Below are 21,536 nucleotides of genomic sequence, written 5' to 3' on the forward strand. Positions count from 1 at the left end.
GATTCTTTGGGAGACAGCTAAAAAAAAATATTTTTCAGAAAAAGCATTATTTTCTGTAAAAAGTCTGAATAAAGATAACACAACAGGACTAGTCTACTATTTTTTATATCCTATTACTGCAACCACTATAAGCCCATCTTCATGACCAATTTAGATCAGAATTGCATCTGTATGGATTAATTAGAATTTAAAAGTATATTTGGTGTAATATACAGTCTATAGAATTATTTTAACAAAACAATTTAGTGGTGTTTGGTGATGTGTTACATGCTTTGAAGCTTTATTGCCCAATTTTAGGATCAGTAATTCTGTCAGAATAATGTGATCACTTCTATTGTCTGGGTGTTAAGAAATATAAACCATGACAATTTGTACAATAAGCTAATACTGAGCAAACTGACAGGTTCTAATGGACATGTTGTTGAATAACAATACTTAATAAAGTTAAGGAATGCTAATCTTTCCATTCATTATAGATGCAACTCATAGGATGGACAAAAGTAACCCAATTACTATGTATTAAACTGCAATTTGTCAATCAAACTGCTTTGAGTTACAACAACAACTTGTATTTATATAGCGCCTTTAACATAGTAAAATGTCCCATGGAGATTCACAGGAGTATTTTAAGACAAAAATTTGACACCGAGCCACATAAAGAGGAATTTGGGCAGAAGCTTGGTCAAAGAGGTAGGTTTTAAGGAGTGTCTTAAAGGAGCAAAGAGAGGCAGGGAGGCAGAGAGGTTTAGGCAGAGAATTCCAGAGTTTAGAGCCTAAGCAACAGAAAGCACGGCCACCAATGGTTGAGCAATTATAATCAGGGATCCTCAAGAGGGCAGAATTAGAGGAGTGCAGCTATCTCAGGGGGGGTTACGTAAGAACATAAGAACATAAGAACATAAGAAATAGGAGCAGGAGTAGGCCATACGGCCCCTCGAGCCTTCTCCGCCATTCAATAAGATCTTGGCTGATCTGATCATGAACTCAGCTCCACTTCCCCGCCCGCTCCCCATAACCTCTTATCTCCTTATCATTTAAGAAAGTCTATTTCTGTCTTAAATTTATTCAATGTCCCAGCTTCCACAGCTCTCTGAGGCAGCGAATTCCACAGATTTACAACCCTCTGAGAAAAGAAATTTCTCCTCATCTCAGTTTTAAATGGGCGGCCCCTTATTCTAAGATCATGCCTTCTAGTTCTAATCTCCTTCATCAGTGGAAACATCCTCTCTGCATCCACTCTGTCAAGACCCCTCATAATCTTATACGTTTTAATAAGATAACCTCTCATTCTTCTGAATTCCAATCAGTAGATGCCCAACCTACTCAACCTTTCCTCATAAGTCAACCCCCTCATCCCCGGAATCAACCAAGTGAACCTTCTCTGAACTGCCTCCAAAGCAAGTATATCCTTTCTTAAATATGGAAACCAAAACTGCATGCAGTATTCCAGGTGTGGCCTCACCAATATCCTGTATAGCTGTAGCAAGACTTCCCTGCTTTTATACTCTATCCCCTTTGCAATAAAGTCCAAGATTCCATTGGCCTTCCTGATCACTTGCTTTACCTGCGTACTATCCTTTTATGTTTCATGCAAATGTACCCCCTGGTCTCGCTATACTGCAGCACTTTGCAATCTTTCTCCATTTAAATAATAACTTGCTCTTTGATTTTTTTCTGCCAAAGTGCATGACCTCACACTTTCCAACATTATACTCCATCTGCCAATTTTTTGCCCACACACTTAGCCTGTCTATGTCCTTTTGCAGATTTTTTGTGTCTTCCTCACTCATTGCTTTTCCTCCCATCTTTGTATCATCAGCAAATTTGGCTACGTTACACTCAGTCCTTTCCTCAAAGTCATTAATATAAATTGTAAATAGTTGGGGTCCCAGCACTGATCCCTGTAGCACCCCACTAGTTGCAGGTTGCCAACCAGAGAATGAACCATTTATCCCGAGCCTCTGGTTTCTGTTAGCTAGCCAATCCTCTATCCATGCTAATATATTACCACAATCCCGTGAACTTTTATCTTGTGCAGTAACCTTTTATGTGGCACCTTGTCAAATGCCTTCTGGAAGTCCAAATGCACCACATCCATTGGTTCCCCTTTATCCCCTTTGTTACATCCTCAAAGAATTCCAGCAAATTCGTCAAATATGACTTCCCCTTCATAAATACATGCTGACTCTGCCTGACCGAATTTTGCTTTTCCAAATGTCCTGCTACTGCTTCTTTAATAATGGACTTCAACATTTTCCCAACCACAGATGTTAGGCTAATGGGTCTATAGTTTCCTGCTTTTTGTCTGCTTCCTTTTTTGAATAGGGGCGTTACATTTGCAGTTTTCCAGTCTGCTGGGACCGCCCCAGAATCCAGGGAATTTTAGTAAATTACAACCAATGCATCCACAATCCCTGGCGCTACTTCGCTTAAGACCCTAGGATGCAAGCCATCAGGTCCAGAGGTTTGATCTGCCTTTCATCCCATTATCTTACTGAGTTGTGGGGCTGGAGGAAATTACAGAGATAGGGAGGGGTGAGGCCGTGGAGGGATTTGAAAACAAGGATAAGAATTTTGAAATCAATACTTTGCTTAATGTAAGTCAGCAAGCACAGAGGTGATGGGTGAATTGGACTTGCTGCAAGTTAAGAAAAAATAGAAACATAGAAATTAGGTGCAGGAGCGGGCCATTCAGCCCCTTGAGCCTGCAACAAGACCATGGCTGATCATTCAACCTCAGTACCCCTTTCCTGCTTTCTCTCCATACCCCTTGATCCCTTTGGCTGTAATGGCCATATCTAACTTCCCCTTTGAATATATCTAACGAACTGGCCTCAACAACTTTCTGCGTCGGAGAATTCCACAGGATAACCACTCTTTGAGTGAAGCATTTTCTCCTCATCTCGGTCCTAAATGGCTTACCTCTTGTTCTTAGACCGTGACCCCTGGTTCTGGAACTCCCCAGCAACGGGAACATTCTTCCTGCCTCTAACCTGTCCAATCCCGTCAGAATTTTATATGTTTTTATGAGATCCCCTCTCATTCTTCTACACTCCAGTGGATACAAGCCCAGTTGATCCAGTCTCTCCTCATATGTCAGTCCTGCCATCCTGGGAATCAATCTGGTGAACCTTCGCTGTACTCCCTCAATAGCAAGAATGTTCTTCCTCAGATTAGGAGATCAAAACTGAACACAATATTCCAGGTGTGGCCTCACCAAGGCTCTGTACAACTGTAGTATGACCTTCCTGCTCCTATACTCAAACCCTCTAGCTATGAAGACCAACGTGCCATTTGCCTTCTTCACCGCCTGCTGTACCTGCATGCAAAACTTCAATGACTGATGTACCATGACACCCAGGTCTTGTTGCACCTCCCCTTTTCCTAATCTGCCACCATTCAGATAATATTCTGTCTTCCTGTTTTTGCCACCAAAGTGGATAACCTCACATTTATCCACATTATACTGCATCTGCCATGCATTTGCCCACTCACCTAACCTGTCCAAGTTACCCTGCAGCCTCTTAGCATCCTCCTCACAGCTAACACTCCTACCCAGCTTAGTGTCATCTGCAAACTTGGAGATATTACTTTCAATTCCTTCATCTAAATCATTGACGTATATTGTAAATAGCTGGGGTCCCAGCACTGAACCCTGCGGCACCCCACTGGTCACTGCCTACCATTCTGAAAAGGACCCATTTATTCCAACTCTCTGCTTCCTGTCTGCCAACCAGTTCTCTATCCACGTCAGTACATTACCACCAATACCATGTGCTTTAATTTTGCACACTAATCTCTTGTGTGGGACCTTGTCAAAAGTCTTTTGAAAGTCCAAATATATCACATCCACTGGTTCTCCCTTGTCCACTCTACTCGTTACATCCTCAAAAAAATTCTAGGAGATTTGTCAAGCATGATTTCCCTTTCATAAATCCATGCTAACTAGGACCGATCCTGTCACTGCTTTTCAAATGCGTTGCTATTTCATCTTTAATAATTGATTCCAACATTTTCCCCACCACTGATGTCAGGCTAACCGGTCTATAATTCCCTGTTTTCTCTCTCCCTCCTTTTTTAAAAAGTGGTGTTGCATTAGATACCCTCCAGTCCAGAGGAACTGATCAAGAGTCAATAGAATGTTGGAAAATGATCACCAATGCATCCACTATTTCTAGGGCCATTCCCTTAAATACTCTGGGATGCAGCCTATCAGGCCCTGGGGATTTATTGGCCTTCAATCCCCTCAATTTCCCTATGACAAATTCCTGACTAATAAGGATTTCCTTCAGTTCCTCCTTTTCATAGACCCTCGAACCCCGAGTATTTCCGGAAGGTTATTTGTGTCTTCCTTAGTGAAGACAGATCCAAAGTATTTGTGCAATTGACCTGCCATTTCTTTGTTCCCCATTATAAATTCACCTGATTCTGACTGCAAAGGATGTACATTGGTCTTCACTAATCTTTTTCTCTTCACATATCTGTAGAAGATTTTGCAGTCAGTTTTTATGTTCCCTGCACAATTGCTCTCATGCTCTCTTTCCCCCCTCCGAATTAAACCCTTTGTCCTCCTCTGCTGAATTCCAAATTTCTCCCAGTACTCAGGTTTGTTGCTTTTTCTCGCCAATTTATATGCCTCTTCCTTGGATTTAACACGATCCCTAATTTCCCTTGTTAGTCACGGTTGAGCTACCTTCCCCGTTTTATTTTTACTCCAAACAGGGATGTACAGTTGTTGAAGTTCATCCATGTAATCTATAAATGTCTACCATTGCCTATCCACTGTCAACCCTTTAAGTATGATTTTCCAGTCTATTCTAGCCAATTCATATCTCATACCATCAAAATTAGCTTTCCTTAATTTCAGGACACTAGTCTCTGAATTAACACTGTCACTCTCCATCTTAATAAAGAATTCTACCATATTATGGTCACTCTTCCCCAGGGGGCCTCGCACAACAAGATTGCTAATTTTTCCTCTCTCATTACACAACACCCAGTCTAGAATGGCGAGCTCTCTATTTGGTTCCTCGACATATTGGTCGAGAAAGCCTTCCCTAATACACTCCAGGAAATCCTCCTCCACCGCATTGCTACCAGCTTGGTTATCCCAATCTATATGTAGATTAAAGGTCATGGGCAACCGAGTTTTAGATGACCTTAACTTTATGAAGGGTAGAACGTGGGAGGCCAGCCACGATTGCGTTGGAAGAGTCAAGTCTAGAGGTAACAAAGGCATTGATGAAGTCTTCAGCAGCAGATGAGCTGAGGCAGGGGCAGAGACGGGTGATGTTATGGCGGTGGAAATAGGCAGTCTTAGTTATGCAGCGAATATGTGATCGGAAGCTCATTTCAAGGTAAACTATGACATCAAGTTTATAAACAGTGTGGTTCAGCCTCAGACAGATGCTAGGGAGAGGGATGGAATCAGTCGCTAGGGAACGGAGTTTGTGGCGGGACCGAAGACAATCTTTGGTCTTCCCAATCTTTAATTGGAGAAAATTTCTGCTCATCCAGATATCAGACAAGCAGCCTGACAATTTAGAGACTGTGGAGGGATCGAGAGAAGTGGTGGTGAGGTAGAGCTGGGTGTCACCAGTCTACATGTGGAAACTGATGCTGTTTTATCGGATGATGTTGCCAAGAGGCAGCATATAGATGAGAAATAGGAGGGGGACAAGAATAGATCCTTGGGGGACACAGAGTTAACAATGCGGGGTGAGAAAGGAAGGCATTGCAGGAGATATTCTGGCTACGATTAGATAGATAAGAATAGAACCATCATCATCATCATCATGATAGGCAGTCCATCGAAATCAAGGAAGGCTTGCTTCCACTCCAAAAGTGAGTTCTCAGATGACTGAACAGTCCAATATGGGAATTACAGTCTCTGTCGCAGGTGGGACAAACAGTCATTGGAGGAAAGGGTGGGTGTGGAGTCTGGTTTGTTGCACGCTCCTTCCGCTGCCTATGCTTGTTTTCTGCATGCTCTCGGCAACGAGGCTCGAGGTGCTCAGCGCCCTCCCGGATGCTCTTCCTCCATTTAGGATGATCTTTGGCCAGGGACTCCCAAGAGTTGGTGGGGATGTTTCACTTTATCATGGAGGCTTTGAGCATGTTTTCTCTGCCCACTTGGGACTTGCTTGCCGTGTCGGAGTTCCAAGTAGAGCGCTTGGCTCCAGGCCAGATCCAAGACCATCTCATCAAAGGCTGAACTCCAAGTCATCGTCAACATCTTCACCGAGGCATACAAAAGCATGGGCCTTACACTACACATCCATAAGACAAAGGTCCTCTACCAACCCGACCCTGTCACATAGCACTGCCCCCCAGTCATCAGGATCCATGGTGTGGCCCTGGACAACGTGGACCACTTTCCATACAGCGGAAACCTATTATCAGCAAGGACAGACATCGATGACGTGGTTCAACACCACCTCCAGTGCGCCAGCGTAGCCTTCGGCCACCTGAAGAAGAGAATGTTCGAAGATCAGGCCCTCAAACCTGGCACCAAGCTTATGATCTACAGGGCTGTAGTGATACCCGCCCTCCTGTATGGCTCAGAGACGTGGACCATATACAGTAGACACCTCAACTCACTGGAGAAATACCACCAACGATGCTTCTGCAAGATCCTGCAAATCCCCTGGGAGGACAAATGTACCAACGTCAGTGTTCACGATTAGGCCAACAACCCTAGCATCGAAGCATTGACCACACTCGACCAGGTCCATTGGGCAGGCCACATTGTTTGCATGCCGGACACAAGACTCCCAAAGCAAGCACTCTACTCGGAATGGAACCAGGCAAGTGCAGTCCCACCCAGCTAGATGATGGTGGAGAGGTGTTGGAGGAGGATGGACTGGTCAAATGTGTCAAAGGCTGCAGATAAGTCGAGAAGGATGAGGAGGGATAGTTTACTCTTGTCACAGTCATAAAGGATGTTATTCGGTACTGTGGCGGGGTGGAAACCTTATTAGAGGGATTCAACATGGAGTTGTGGGAAAGGTGGGCACAGATTTGGGAGGCGACAACACACTCAAGGACTTTGGAGAGGAAAAGGAGGTTGGAGATGGGGTGGTAGTTTGCAAGGACAAAAGGCTCAAGGGATCGTTTTTTGAGGAGAAGGGTGATGACGGCAGATTTGAGGGAGAGGGAGACAGTACCTGAGGAGAAAACCATTAACAATATCGACTATCATGGGAGCCAGAAAAGTAAGTTGGGTGATCAGTAGTTTGGTGGCAATAGGGTCGAAGAAGCAGGAAGTGGGTCTCATGGACCAGATGAACGTGGCGAGGTTATGAAGGGAGATTGGAAAGAAACTGCAGAAACATGTGAGTTCAGGGCTGCGGCAAAGGAGGAACCTTAGAGGAAGTTTGGCACTATGGGCTAGGTGAAGGAAGGAAAGTGGTAGAAGCAGCTGAACAGATGGTTTCAATCTTAGAGACAAAGAAGTCCATGGGCTCCTCACACTTGTTGTTGGAGGTGAGGATGGAAGAGACAGTGGAGAGGGGTTTAACAAGGCGGCTATCAGTCGAGAATAGAAGCCAGGATTTATCTTTGCATTCCAGAATGATTCTAGAATAGTGACCAGTCTTGGCAGACGAGAGCAGGACCCGATAATGCTTTATGAGGTCCAGTCAGTTCTGGCAAAGAATGGCTAAACCAGTTGTCCGCCATATTTGTTCAAGTCTGCATCCCTAGGACTTGAAGGAGCGAAGATGAGGACCATACGAGGGGGAATGTTTTAATAGGGACTAGTGCATCTAAGATGGTGGTGAGGGTGTGGTTGAGCAAAAAGATTGTGATTTACAAGTATCATTAAGGAAAGTTGAATTTTTATGTGTTGGTGTAATTATATACTGAATGTAAGCTTTTGGTCCAAATAAGGCTTCCTGTTGGGACTTTATTCAATGGTGAAGAGGAGGCGTGGGGTATCCCGTGCAGCTTTGATTTAAAGGTGTGTTGATTTTTTCGTGCATCAAGTGAGGAAGCAGGAAGAACCTCGCCATTCACTGATATAGTTGTGAAGCTGCTCCTTATGGAACTGGGCAAAAGGAGAGTTGTCCTGTTTGGCATTAAAGGCCATTCTCTGACTAGAAGGTGCAGTGCTGATTGCATGGGAGGAGGTGTGGGAAAGGGTGAATGCTGTATCTTAACACCCAGAGAAACACAGTCCAGATGAAAAAAACCATTTATCAGCATTAGAAAGCTGCCAAGCTAAAATTACTCTGGAGGAAGGCCCCATCTTTCACTTTAGAAACATAGAAACATAGAAATATAGAAAATAGGTGCAGGAGTAGGCCATTCGGCCCTTCTAGCCTGCACCGCCATTCAATGAGTTCATGGCTGAACATGCAACTTCAGTACCCCATTCCTGCTTTCTCACCATACCCCTTGATTCCCCTAGTAGTAAGGACTTCATCTAACTCCTTTTTGAATATATTTAGTGAATTGGCCTCAACAACTTTCTGTGGTAGAGAATTCCACAGGTTCACCACTCTCTGGGTGAAGAAATTCCTCCTCATCTCGGTCCTAAATGGCTTCCCCCTTATCCTTAGACTGTGTCCCCTGGTTCTGGACTTCCCCAACATTGGGAACATTCTTCCTGCATCTAACCTGTCTAACCCCGTCAGAATTTTAAACGTTTCTATGAGGTCCCCTCTCATTCTTCTGAACTCCAGTGAATACAAGCCCAGTTGATCCAGTCTTTCTTGATAGGTCAGTCCCGCCATCCCGGGAATCAGTCTGGTGAACCTTCGCTGCACTCCCTCAATAGCAAGAATGTCCTTCCTCAGTTTAGGAGACCAAAACTGTACACAATACTCCAGGTGTGGCCTCACCAAGGCCCTGTACAATTGTAGCAACACCTCCCTGCCCTTGTACTCAAATCCCCTCGCTATGAAGGCCAACATGCCATTTGCTTTCTTAACCGCCTGCTGTACCTGCATGCCAACCTTCAATGACTGATGTACCATGACACCCAGGTCTCTTTGCACCTCCCCTTTTCCTAATCTGTCACCATTCAGATAATAGTCTGTCTCTCTGTTTTTACCACCAAAGTGGATAACCTCACATTTATCCACATTATACTTCATCTGCCACGCATTTGCCCACTCACCTAACCTATCCAAGTCGCTCTGCAGCCTCATAGAATCCTCCTCGCAGCTCACACTGCCACCCAACTTAGTGTCATCCGCAAATTTGGAGATACTACATTTAATCCCCTTGTCTAAATCATTAATGTACAGTGTAAACAGCTGGGGCCCCAGCACAGAACCTTGCGGTACCCCACTAGTCACTGCCTGCCATTCTGAAAAGTCCCCATTTACTCCTACTCTTTGCTTCCTGTCTGACAACCAGTTCTCAATCCATGTCAGCACACTACCCCCAATCCCATGTGCTTTAACTTTGCACATTAATCTCTTGTGTGGGACCTTGTCGAAAGCCTTCTGAAAGTCCAAATATACCATTAATCCCATTAGTACAACAATCCTGGGACCAGAAAGCAAAGAAGGAGTCGGGTAGGATGAATGGCAAGCTCTGGACCTAGTATCATCTGTTTTCTGTTATTTACTCACTCACTCACTCATTCACTCATGCCACAATGGCACACAGCATATAGCATTGTGAGAAGAAGTGTCTTGCAGCTATTATTCTAATATATGTTATTCTTCTGTTTCTTTAGGCAACCTCCAAGAACCATGCCAAACTGTCACAGAAATGAAACAAGCTACTAGCAGACACCAGTCTGCATCACTCAGTCTGCTGCTCACAAGCAGAGGCACAAGTACATCCACTACGTGGAATTTAGAATCAGTTTGAGAAGCGTGCATTGGGTGTATCATTGAGTATGAGTGATTGGAGGTATGTAGTGGTGGCAGTGGAGGAGTAGGTGCAATTGACAGAGGGCCAGCTCGCATCCTTCCTCAGCAGGATTTAGACTCAGTCGGGACTTCCATTTAAAAGAAGGCTGCTACCTGAGCACAAGTGCTTCAAGGAATCATTTTAAATATGCAAAACTCTGCATGAATGTGGAAGTGTCCACTAACTTTTATCTGTGTGGGTGTGTACGGCCTTTTACTTGAACTGTAGCACACCATGGGGACTGTGGCAACTCCAGGACCATTTGTAGCAGAGCCCCTTCCCCCGAGGACAGCGATTCTTTGCACAATGTTGTTGCAGAAAAATTGCACCATTCTGTTGCGAATGCGCATGATGCTGCTATGGAGGCCTTGAGCTCCAGTCTCCAAAAGGCTCTCTTGTCTGGCTTCAGTATGCTGGGACACCAGATGGGCAGTGCTGTTACACTGGCCTTTACAAACCTCACTGCTGCCCAGCTGTCTGCTCCCATGCAGATCACGTGACATGCTGGAAGAGTGTCCAGCAGCAGGGGCATGTCTGCAGTAGCATGGAAAAGGTCAGCAACTCTCAGGACGGCATTACATCTGGCCCATCAAGTTACCCTCAGTCAAATGGCAGACAATGTGACAGAAAGCAGGTAGGAGGAGTCAGTCGCTGCAACAGCAGATGTGTGGAAGTAGGAGCAGGACCCAACACAAGAAGGCACAGTAACATCCCATCCTCAGAGCCAGCAATCTCACTTACTTCTCTATTGTGACAACATCTAGAAAGATCACTCGGTTGAATTTTACAAGACGTATATTATATACAGTCATGAAGGGAAGCACTAGGATAAATTACACTAGGCACACAAGGGGCTGAAGTTCCTTCATCCTGCTCTGCCGCTGCAAGTGCGACAGAGTGAGAATCCCAATGTGCCACTGACATCCAGTCCTGACCCTGCCGAAGTATCTTGGCTCAGGACAGGTCATCTCATTTTAATTTGAGCACATCTTGGGCACCTGTTCCTCCACCATAGAGGCACAGACTGCAGCTCTTGTGACAGTAGGGGACAGAGTAAATAGCACTGAAGTGCATTGAATTTGGAGTGAAAACCCAACAGAAATGACTCCTGCCCAAATTTGCAGGCCTGAAAATGCCATTGTCCTAGTCTACCACCAGGGATATCCCAAATCATGGGCTCAAATTTGCCCCGTTTTTTTTGGAGTAAGTAGCTTTTTTTGGAGTAACTTAAAAATCGCAAATTTCTCCATTTAACTTGCTCCAATGTAAGTCAGTTAGTTAGGTTTTTTTCTAGTTTAGTTTTTTCTCTCCAAAAGGAGGTGTGACAAGCCAGTTTTGCTTCTTTTGGCCATAGAACCAAATTTGGCCAGCTAAAAGTTACTCCAAACTAACTCAGGCCAGTGTATGTGGCCACTTTTGTAGGCACAGAAAAATCTTACCTACATTTAAGAAATCAGCGCAGGTAGCCAGAAATAGTGAGGGGTGGAGGGGTGGGGGGTCGGAAGATGAGTTTGAGGATTCTAAAGCACTAAAGACCTTCACAACATCAGCACAACATCACAACATCTTCAGCACAACAGCTGCACAACATCATCTAAAATAAATGAAAGATAAATTAGCTACTGAAAATAGAGCAGTCCTACCTTGCCAACTGCAGAACACACCAGCTAGCCCTCCCGCCAGGGCTAGGGGCGGCAGGCACGCATGACTGTAGGGGTGAGAGATTTTTACTTTTTACAGTTGTCCCTAAATTTGTGTGGTCCTAGTGGAATATGATTCAGTTTTAATGCAAAATATCTTTTATTGGATATTTTACAGTGCACTTCAACAACAACAACAACAACAACAACAGCAGCAAAGAAAGGCTGCCCCCATCCCTCACCCACATCTCGGGGAAAGTGCACTTCCTCATAGGGTCGGTGATGGTGGTAGGGCAGTTTAGGGGCCCGGCATGGGTCTCACCGGTGACTGGTGCGTGGATTGAACTGGGAGTGGCATTTGAGTATCCGGCCTTTGTGTCCTTATTGTAGAAGCTAATTCCCTCATGGCATCTGCCATCATTTGCATACCCTCTGAAATGCCCGCCCTCAGTTCCCTTCTCAGTGCTGATATTTCTCCCGACAGTGTCGCTACCTCATCACGCACCCCACTGACGGCTGCCACGAGTGATCTTGTGAGGGCATTGGACTCCTCACCCTATGACAGAACCTGATTAACCTCTGCTGAGGGCTACATCTCAGGAGAGACTGGTTGGCTTCTCCTTCCCCTCGCCGTGGGTCTGCCTAGTGGCACCCCTCCAGTGTGAGGCACAGGCTGGAACGGTGGGGCACTGGGTGTCCCAACATGCATTTCAACACCGCCACTGGGACCCGCGACCTCGGAAGGTGTGAAACCATGGAATGTCACCGAGGAGCTCATGGAGGTTTCTGGCAGTGTAATGCCCTGTACTATGGACTGATCCATATCACGGTCAGCATTCTCCCGGGAACACATTTCCATGGACCCATCCTCCCCCCACCTGGAGCGCACGCATCTGGATCATCTGGTGGATCTTCAGGATATTGAGAAGTGTCTTCTTCTTCTGCAAAATACAACAGAACTGTCAAATGGTTAGCAGCACAGGTGAGGGCAGGATGGGTGGCATGAGTAGTCTGACGCATAGCAGGCCAGTCAACAGGTTGATTTGAAGGGTGATGATGCATTTTAATGACTCGCCCTCACCCTCGCATGTCGGTCCAGCTTGTGCAGAGCTGATTCTTTTTCTGCCGGTGCGACTCAGCAAGGCAGCGACCCTCTGTTCCAGGGGTGTCAGTTGGTGCAGATTTGGTGGACCTCCTCCTGTTCAAAGTCTTTCCCTTTTGTTGTGGGCCAATTTCTTCTGCAAAGATGAAAATAATAATTTTAACACATGGTGTGCTTCTGATGGGTGGAACACATACAGATGGCCACATTTTCAATTGCAAATCAATTTAAAGATGAAGATATTAATTACACTCACTACTTGACCAACGTCCTGCCATTTCTTTTTGCAGATCTTGCGGTATTCAACCCTGCGGAGTATTCTTCTGCAATTAGATTCCATCTCCTTCTCATTTCCTTGGGTGAAACGTTTGTGGGACCACTCTTGCTGATATCCAGCTCCAGCCATTTCTCCTCAATTATAGTCACTAGTTTCTCCACTTCCTCATGGAGGAAATTCTTTGTTCTTGTTGCACGCTCTTATGTCATTCGTGTATTGGACTTATACTCAGGTAATGTTCAAAAATCACAGTTCTCACCTTTCTTCCACCTATTCAGCACTCCTTTCCACTCCCTCAGTCACACAAAAATCACCTTTTAGAGCTTACCTTTAAGTATGGTCCATTGCCAATGATACTGAGGACATTCTCCCTTTAATTGGCTGGTTGCCAAGCTGCCTGTTGCACTGCGCATGTGTGCACACTGAAACGCGCAGTGCGCACGCTCAAATGGACATGCATCCCCCTGCCGGCACTCCACGAGATGCTGGGCCCAAGCCCCGCTCCCTGCTAGCTGCACTGAACAAGCGGGGCTGAAGCTCCACCCCCCGCAGGCTCTGCAGCGCCACGCCAATGGAACCGGACGACGAGGGAGCGGACAAATTAGCAGGTACATTTATGGCGCTTTTTTTGTCCCAAAAAGTTGGCGTGCCACCCCTAACTATGCCGCTCTAGGCGGCTGGGGAAATTTGGGCTCCATGGAAGTAAGTTTGGGGTCAGAGTGCTTTATCTTTCTTATATATATATCTATATTTAGCTGAATTTGTAGTGTGGCCAGGGAATGAATAGAGAACTGCTTTAATTGATTTCAGATAGTGATTTTGTTTTGTGATCCCATATAATCCTGCTTGTGTTTGGAAGACAGCAGAATAATACTTTGGATTAGGTTTCAGCTTCCAAACAAATTTATCAAACAGTCGTAAAAGAACAATTAAATTACACAAGCACAGTATGGGCTGGATTTTCGACTGATTTGCGCCCCATTTAGTGCCTCAGTGGGGCGCAGAAAATATTTTTTTGGGGTGTGAAATGAGGTGCACAAGATTTCACACCTGGGGCGGAACTTTCGGCAATGGTTTTGCGGCAGCGCTAAAACTTAACGTCCGCCCGAGAACCCGCCGAGAAAAATCAGACGGACCCAGGGCTCACCAGACGCTAACGCGTCACGTTGAAAGCGAAGGACAAAGTCGCAGTTGTGAGTGATTGTAAGGATTGGGAGAAGAACTTTTGATTGTGAAGTTTATGTGAGTTTCTAGTTTGTTTTATAAAGGACATTTAATGACATTTTAAAAGATCTCGGCCATGTTCGGTCGGGATTCAGTAATCCTGGCTGCTATTGCCATATGGCTTCAAGCTGGAAGAAGGCTTATTGTTGATCATTTGCAACATAATCAGAGAGGTTGCAGACGTATGGGGAGGAGGCCTTACCTTCCAAATGGAGACAGAAGCAAAAGACAGAAAGGAGATGAGTAAAAGTGGAGGGCAGAGAAACCCAAGGCAAAAAACAAAAAGGGCCACTTTGCAGCAAAATTCTAAAGGGTCTAATTGTGTTAAAAAGGCAAGCCTGAAGGCTCTGTGCCTCAATGCGAGGACTATTCGGAATAAGGTGGACGAATTAACTGTGCAGATAGCAGTTAACGGATACGATGTGGTTGGCATCACGGAGACATGGCTCTAGGGTGACCAAGGCCGGGAACTCAACATCCAAGGGTATTCAACATTTAGGAAGGATAGACAGAAAGGAAAAGGAGGTGGGGTGGCGTTGCTGGTTAAAGAAGAAATTAATGCAATTGTAAGGAAAGACATTAGCTTGGATAATGTGGAATCGGTACGGGTGGAGCTATGGAATACCAAGGGCAGAAAACGCTATTGGGAGTTGTGTGCAGACCTCTAAACAGTAGTAGTTATGTTAAGGAGGGCATCAAACAGGAAATTAGAGGTGCATGCAATAAAGGTGCAGCAGTTATCATGGGTGACTTTAATATGCATATAGATTGGGCTAACCAAACTGGAAACAATACAGTGGAGGAGAATTTCCTGGAGTGTATAAGGGATGGTTTTCTAGACCAATATGTCGAGGAACCAACTAGGGGGGAGGCCATCTTAGACTGGGTGTTGTGTAATGAGAGAGGATTAATTAGCAATCTCGTTGTGCGAGGGCCCTTGGGGAAGAGTGACCATAATATGGTGGAATTCTACATTAGGATGGAGAATGAAACAGTTAATTCAGAGACCATGGCCCAGAACTTAAAGAAGGGAAACTTTGAAGGTATGAGGCGTGAATTGGTTAGGATAGATTGGCAAACGATACTTAAGGGGTTGACAGTGGATGGGCAATGGCAGACATTTAGAGACCGCATGGATGAACTACAACCATTGTACATCCCTGTCTGGCGTAAAAATAAAAATAAAAGGGAAGGTGGGTCAACCGTGGCTATCAAGGGAAATCAGGGATAGTATTAAAGCCAAGGAAGTGGCATACAAATTGGTCAGAAATAGCAGTGAACCCGGGGACTGGGAGAATTTTAGAACTCAGCAAAGGAGGACAAAGGGTTTGATTAGGGCAGGGAAAATAGAGTACGAGAGGAACATTAAAATGGACTGCATAAGCTTCTATAGATATGTAAAGAGAAAAAGTTTAGTAAAGACAAACGTAGGTCCCCTGCAGTCAGAATCAGGGGAAGTCATAGCTGGGAACAAAGAAATGGCAGACCAATTGAACAAGTACTTTGGTTCGGTATTCACTGAGGAGGACACAAACAACCTTCTGGATATAAAAGGGGTCAGAGGGTCTAGTAAGAAGGAGGAACTGAGGGAAATCCTGATTAGTTGGGAAATTGTGTTGGGGAAATTGATGGGATTGAAGGCCGATAAATCCCCAGGGCCTGATGATCTGCATCCCAGAGTACTTAAGGAGATGGTCTTGGAAATAGCGGATACATTGACAGTCATTTTCCAACATTCCATAGACTCTGGATCAGTTCCTATGGAGTGGAGGGTAGCCAATGTAACCACACTTTTTAAAAAAGGAGGGAAAGAGAAAACAGGAAATTATAGACTGGTCAGCCTGACCTCAGTAGTGGGTAAAATGATGGAATCAATTATTAAGGATGTCATAGCAGCGCATTTGGAAAGAGGTGACATGATACGTCGCAGTCAGCATGGATTTGTGAAAGGGAAATCATTCTTGACAAATCTTCTGGAATTTTTTGAGGATGTCTCCAGTAGAGTGGACAAGGGAGAACCAGTTGATGTGGTGTATTTAGATTTCAGAAGGCTTTCGACAAGGTCCCACACAAGAGATTAATGTGCAAAGTTAAAGCACATGGGATTGTGGGTAGTGTGCTGACATGGATTGAGAACTGGTTGACAGACAGGAAGCAAAAAGTAGGAGTAAATGGGTACATTTCAGAATGGCAGGCAGTGACTAGTGGGGTACTGCAAGGTTCTGTGCTGGGGCCCCAGCTGTTTACATTGTACATTAATGATTTAGACGAGGGGATTAAATGTAATATCTCCAAATTTGCGGATGACGCTAAGTTGGGTGGCAGTGTGAGCTGCGAGGAGGATGCTATGAGGCTGCAGAGTGATTTGGATAGGTTAGGTGAGTGGGCAAATGCATGGCAGATGAAGTATAATGTGGATAAATGTGAGATTATCCACTTTGTTGGTAAAAACAGAGAGACAGACTATTATCTGAATGGTGACAGATTAGGAAAAGGGGAGGTGCAACAAGACCTGAGTGTCATGGTGCATCAGTCATTGAAGGTTGGCATGCAGGTACAGCAGGCGGTTCAGAAAGCAAATGGCATGTTGGCCTTCATAGCGAGGGGATTTGAGTACAGGGGCAGGGAGGTGTTACTACAGTTGTACAGGGCCTTGGTGAGGCCACACCTGGAGTATTGTGTACAGCTTTGGTCTCGTAACTTGAGGAAGGACATTCTTGCTATTGAGGGAGTGCAGCGAAGGTTCACTAGACTGATTCCTGGGATGGCGGGACTGACATATCAAGAAAGACTGGATCAACTGGGCTTGTATTCACTGGAGTTCAGAAGAATGAGAGGGGATCTCATAGAAACATTTAAAATTCTGACGGGTTTAGACAGGTTAGATGCAGGAAGAATGTTCCCAATGTTGGGGAAGTCCAGAACCAGGGGTCACAGTCTAAGGATAAGGGGTAAGCCATTTAGGACCGAGATGAGGAGAAACTTCTTCACCCAGAGAGTGGTGAACCTGTGGAATTCTCTACCACAGAAAGTTGTTGAGGTCAATTCACTAAATATATTCAAAAAGGAGTTCGATGGAGTCCTTAGTACTAGGGGCATCAAGGGGTATGGCAAGAAAGCAGGAATGGGGTACTGAAGTTACATGTTCAGCCATGAACTCATTGAATGGCGGTGCAGGCTCAAAGGGCCAAATGGCCTACTCCTGCACCTATTTTCTGTTTCTATGTTTCTATTAAGGAGGTGGCCTTGGAAATAGCGGATGCATTGACAGTCATTTTCCAACATTCCATAGACTCTGGATCAGTTCTTATAGAGTGGAGTGTAGCCAATGTAACCCCACTTTTTAAAAAAGGAGGGAAGAGAGAAAACAGGAAATTATCGACTGGTCAGCCTGACATCGGTAGTGGGTAAAATGATGGAATCAGTTATTAAGGATGTCATAGCAGCGCATTTGGAAAGAGGTGGCATGATAGGTCCAAGTCAGCATGGATTTGTGAAAGGGAAATCATGCTTGACAAATCTTTTGGAATTTTTTGAGGATGCTTCCAGTAGAGTGGACAAGGGAGAACCAGTTGATGTGGTGTATTTGGACTTTCAGAAGGCTTTCGACATGGTCACACACAAGAGATTAATGTGCAAAGTTAAAGCACATGTGATTGGGGGTAGTGTGCTGATGTGGATTGAGAGCTGGTTGGCAGACAGGAAGCAAAGAGTAGGAGTAAATGGGTACTTTTCAGGATGGCAGGCAGTGACTAGTGGGGTACTGCAAGGTTCTGTGCTGGAGCCCCAGCTGTTTACATTGTACATTAATGATTTAGACAACGGGATTAAATGTAGTATCTCCAAATTTGCGGATGACACTAAGTTGGGTGGCAGTGTGAGCTGCGAGGAGGATGCTATGAGGCTGCAGAGTGATTTGGATAGGCTAGGTGAGTGGGCAAATGCATGGCAGATGAAGTATAATGTGGATAAATGTGAGAGTATCCATTTTGTTGGTAAAAACAGAGAGACAGACTATTATCTGAATGGTGACAGATTAGGAAAAGGGGAGGTGCAACAAGACCTGAGTGTCATGGTGCATCAGTCATTGAAGGTTGGCATGCAGGTACAGCAGGCGGTTAAGAAAGCAAATGGCATGTTGGCCTTCATAGCGAGGGGATTTGAGTACAGGGGCAGGGAGGTGTTACTACAGTTGTACAGGGCCTTGGTGAGGCCACACCTGGAGTATTGTGTACAGTTTTGATCTCCTAACTTGAGGAAGGACGTTCTTGAGGGAATGCAGCCAAGGTTCACCAGATTGATTCCCGGGATGGCGGGACTGACATATCAAGAAAGACTGGATCAACTGGGCTTGTATTCTCTGGAGTTCAGAACAATGAGAGGGGATCTCATTGAAACATTTAAAATTCTGACGGGTTTAGACAGGTTCGATGCAGGAAGAATGTTCCCAATGTTGGGGAACTCCAGAACCAGGGGTCACAGTTTAAGGATAAGGGGTAAGCCATTTAGGACCGAGATGAGGAGAAACTTCTTCACCCAGAGAGTGGTGAACCTGTGGAATTCTCTACCACAGAAAGTCGTTGAGGCCAATTCACTAAATATATTGAAAAAGGAGTTAGATGTAGTCCTTAGTACTAGGGGCATCATGGGGTATGGCGAGAAAGCAGGAATGGGGTACTGAAGTTGCATGTTCAGCCATGAACTCATTGAATGGCGGTGCAGGCTCGAAGGGCCGAATGGCCTACTCCTGCACCTATTTTCTATGTTTCTATGTTTGCACGAGTTTATAGGGAACATCGCTCATCCCTCCAGCCCTCTGATTCGCAGTGCATTAGAAGGCTGCGCTTCCGAAAAGAGATGGTCACAGAGATATGCCAGCTCCTACAGACAGACCTACGGCCTACTAGCGACAACAGGACTGCACTGCCTGTCGAGATGACTGTGACTGTTACACTTGCCTTCTATGCCACCGGCTCCTTTCAGACATCAGCGGGGGACATATGCTCCATCTCGCAGCATGCTACACATCACTCCATTTGCCAGGTGTATGCATGCAGGCTAGACTTTATAAAGGTCCCAATGAGCAAGGAGGCACAGAATGAGAGGGCTATAGGTTTTAGATGATTTGCTGGCTTCCCCAAGTTTTAGGGTGCGCTTGATTATATGCACATCCCCCTGCACCGAATGCAGAGGTTTTCCGAAACCAAAAGGGAATCCATTCCATACTCAGCGCATCATTGCAATCAATGCACAATATCCAGGAGCATCCATGATGCTTTCATCTTGTGTGAGAGCAGTATCTCACACATGTTCCAGCGTCAACCACAAGGCCAGAGCTGGATGCTCAGGGACAAAAGTTACGGCCTCGCCACCTGGCTCATGAGCCCCCTCCGGAACCCTCAGACAGACGCCGAGCATCACTATAATGAGAGCCATGCAACCACACGCAACATCGTCGAACAGACAATTGGAGTGCTCAAGCAGCGCTTCCGATGCCTGGACCACTCTGGAGGCTGCCTACATTACTTCCCTCAGCAGGACTCTGAGTTCATTGCAGTGTGCTGCATGCTGTACAACTTAGCCATCATGAGGGGATAGGAATTACCAATGGAGATTGCAGGACCACCTCAGGAGAAAAGCGGGGAGGAGGAGGAGTAGGAGGAGGAAGACGAGGAAGAAGAGCCTGGCGAGGACCCCATGCCATCACCACCACTACAACCACAGGGGAGGCATCCTGGAGATTTAGCTGCTGCAAAAGCCTTACGTCGGCAGCTCATAATTGAACGCATTGCTTGAAGAGTGAACGGCACGTTTGAGCGTTGCCTGGCCAATCTATCCCACCATGTTAACTATTCCCCCTCTTATTCTGCAAATGAGACACTACATAGAAATGGTTAAGATAAAGAAAACATTTATTGAACATTGTAACATTATAAACTTTGTAACCTTCATTGTGAAACTTAAATAAAATGAGCTGCATCTAGCAGTGTGATAATTCAACAACAGTATCAGAACATAATCCAACGTGATACTGTAACATAATCTGTAACATAATACTGTAACATAAGAAATACGATGCATCCAGCACCAACAACATAATGTAGCAGTATCATATCCTGCCCCACTATTTTTTCCCATTGTCTTTTGCCCCCTTTCCCCTTATCACCCTCCCTTGCCTGCTGCTCCTAAAGTAGCACCAGGGCCTGCAGCAAGGCTGTCAGAGCGTTGCTGTGTTGGTGGGAGAGACAATGGAGACGGCGTCTGGGTACGCACTGGACCAGCTCGTGGCGTGGAAGGTCCGGCTTCACACTGGCAGCCTCTTTATCGGCGTCACCAGTCACAGGTGGTTTAAGTAACAACCTTCGCTGATGCTTGGTTGCCGATTGAGTGGGGGGCGATGGAATGGCTGTCATCCGGAGGAATAACACCACCTCCCATATCTATGGAGCCACTCAGTCGCAGACGGGGCTGGCCCCTAGCAACCAGAGCACGATGTAAACTAACACCTTGCTGGTCTGCTTCGGAACCATCACTTCCCCGTATGACAGTGTGGAACACAGAAAGTATGGCGGCAGGCATGGACTGTATTATCTGCCCAAGCTGAAGCAGAGCTTGTGCCTGTGCTGCACCATATTCTGCAAGGGCTCATGTCACACTCTCCGAGACTCTACTCTCACTGCTGGAGGCCACGAGCCTCGTGTGGGTATCGATGGCTTCGCTGGTATCACTGCTCGCACTGACCCTAATGGTCGCTTTCAGACTGTCAAATGCTCGCGGGAATCCTACCCATCAAGGAGCTGACTTCAAGGCTAATCTGGATGCTCTCATTGGACATTCCCACTATGTCCATTTCCACGTCTGCCTGTCTGTCAGCAGACCGACTTTGCCGACTCACCCGCCAGAGAGATGGCATACGGGATTCAACCCCAGCACTGCATTGCTGCACGCCTCGGATTCCTCAAAGCCTGAGACTGCCACTGTCACCTCAGAGGAGCTGAGTGCCAATGGTGGAGCAGGGGTCGATTGATGCTGCGCCAGATGCTCGCCAGAGTCAGCTCATCGGTCTCCTCTTTCTCCTCCTCCAGATAATGGCCTGATGTGGAGTGGCCCTTGAGGGATGCAGCACCTGTGACTGGTCATCTGGAAGTAGAAAGCAGCAGACGAGTTATTAGCAGCAGGGGAGGGGGCAGGGTGACATAAGGAAGGTCGCATAGCACAGGCTCATTTGATGGACTGCCGCTACTCCATTATATCTAGTCCAGAGAGTTGCAGGACATTGCCCCAACCTGGACCAGAGGCACTGCAGGACATTGCCCAACCTGGTCCAGGGAGTATGCAGGACTTACCCTCAGTATCCGAGTGGGGGTCAGAGCCCCCAGTGGCAGTTGCCCGACCAGTGAGGCCGATGAGGCCTGCCACTCTGTCC

This window comes from Pristiophorus japonicus, chromosome 2 (genome assembly GCF_044704955.1).
Source record: "Pristiophorus japonicus isolate sPriJap1 chromosome 2, sPriJap1.hap1, whole genome shotgun sequence".
In the NCBI taxonomy this organism is placed as follows: Eukaryota; Metazoa; Chordata; class Chondrichthyes; family Pristiophoridae; genus Pristiophorus; species Pristiophorus japonicus.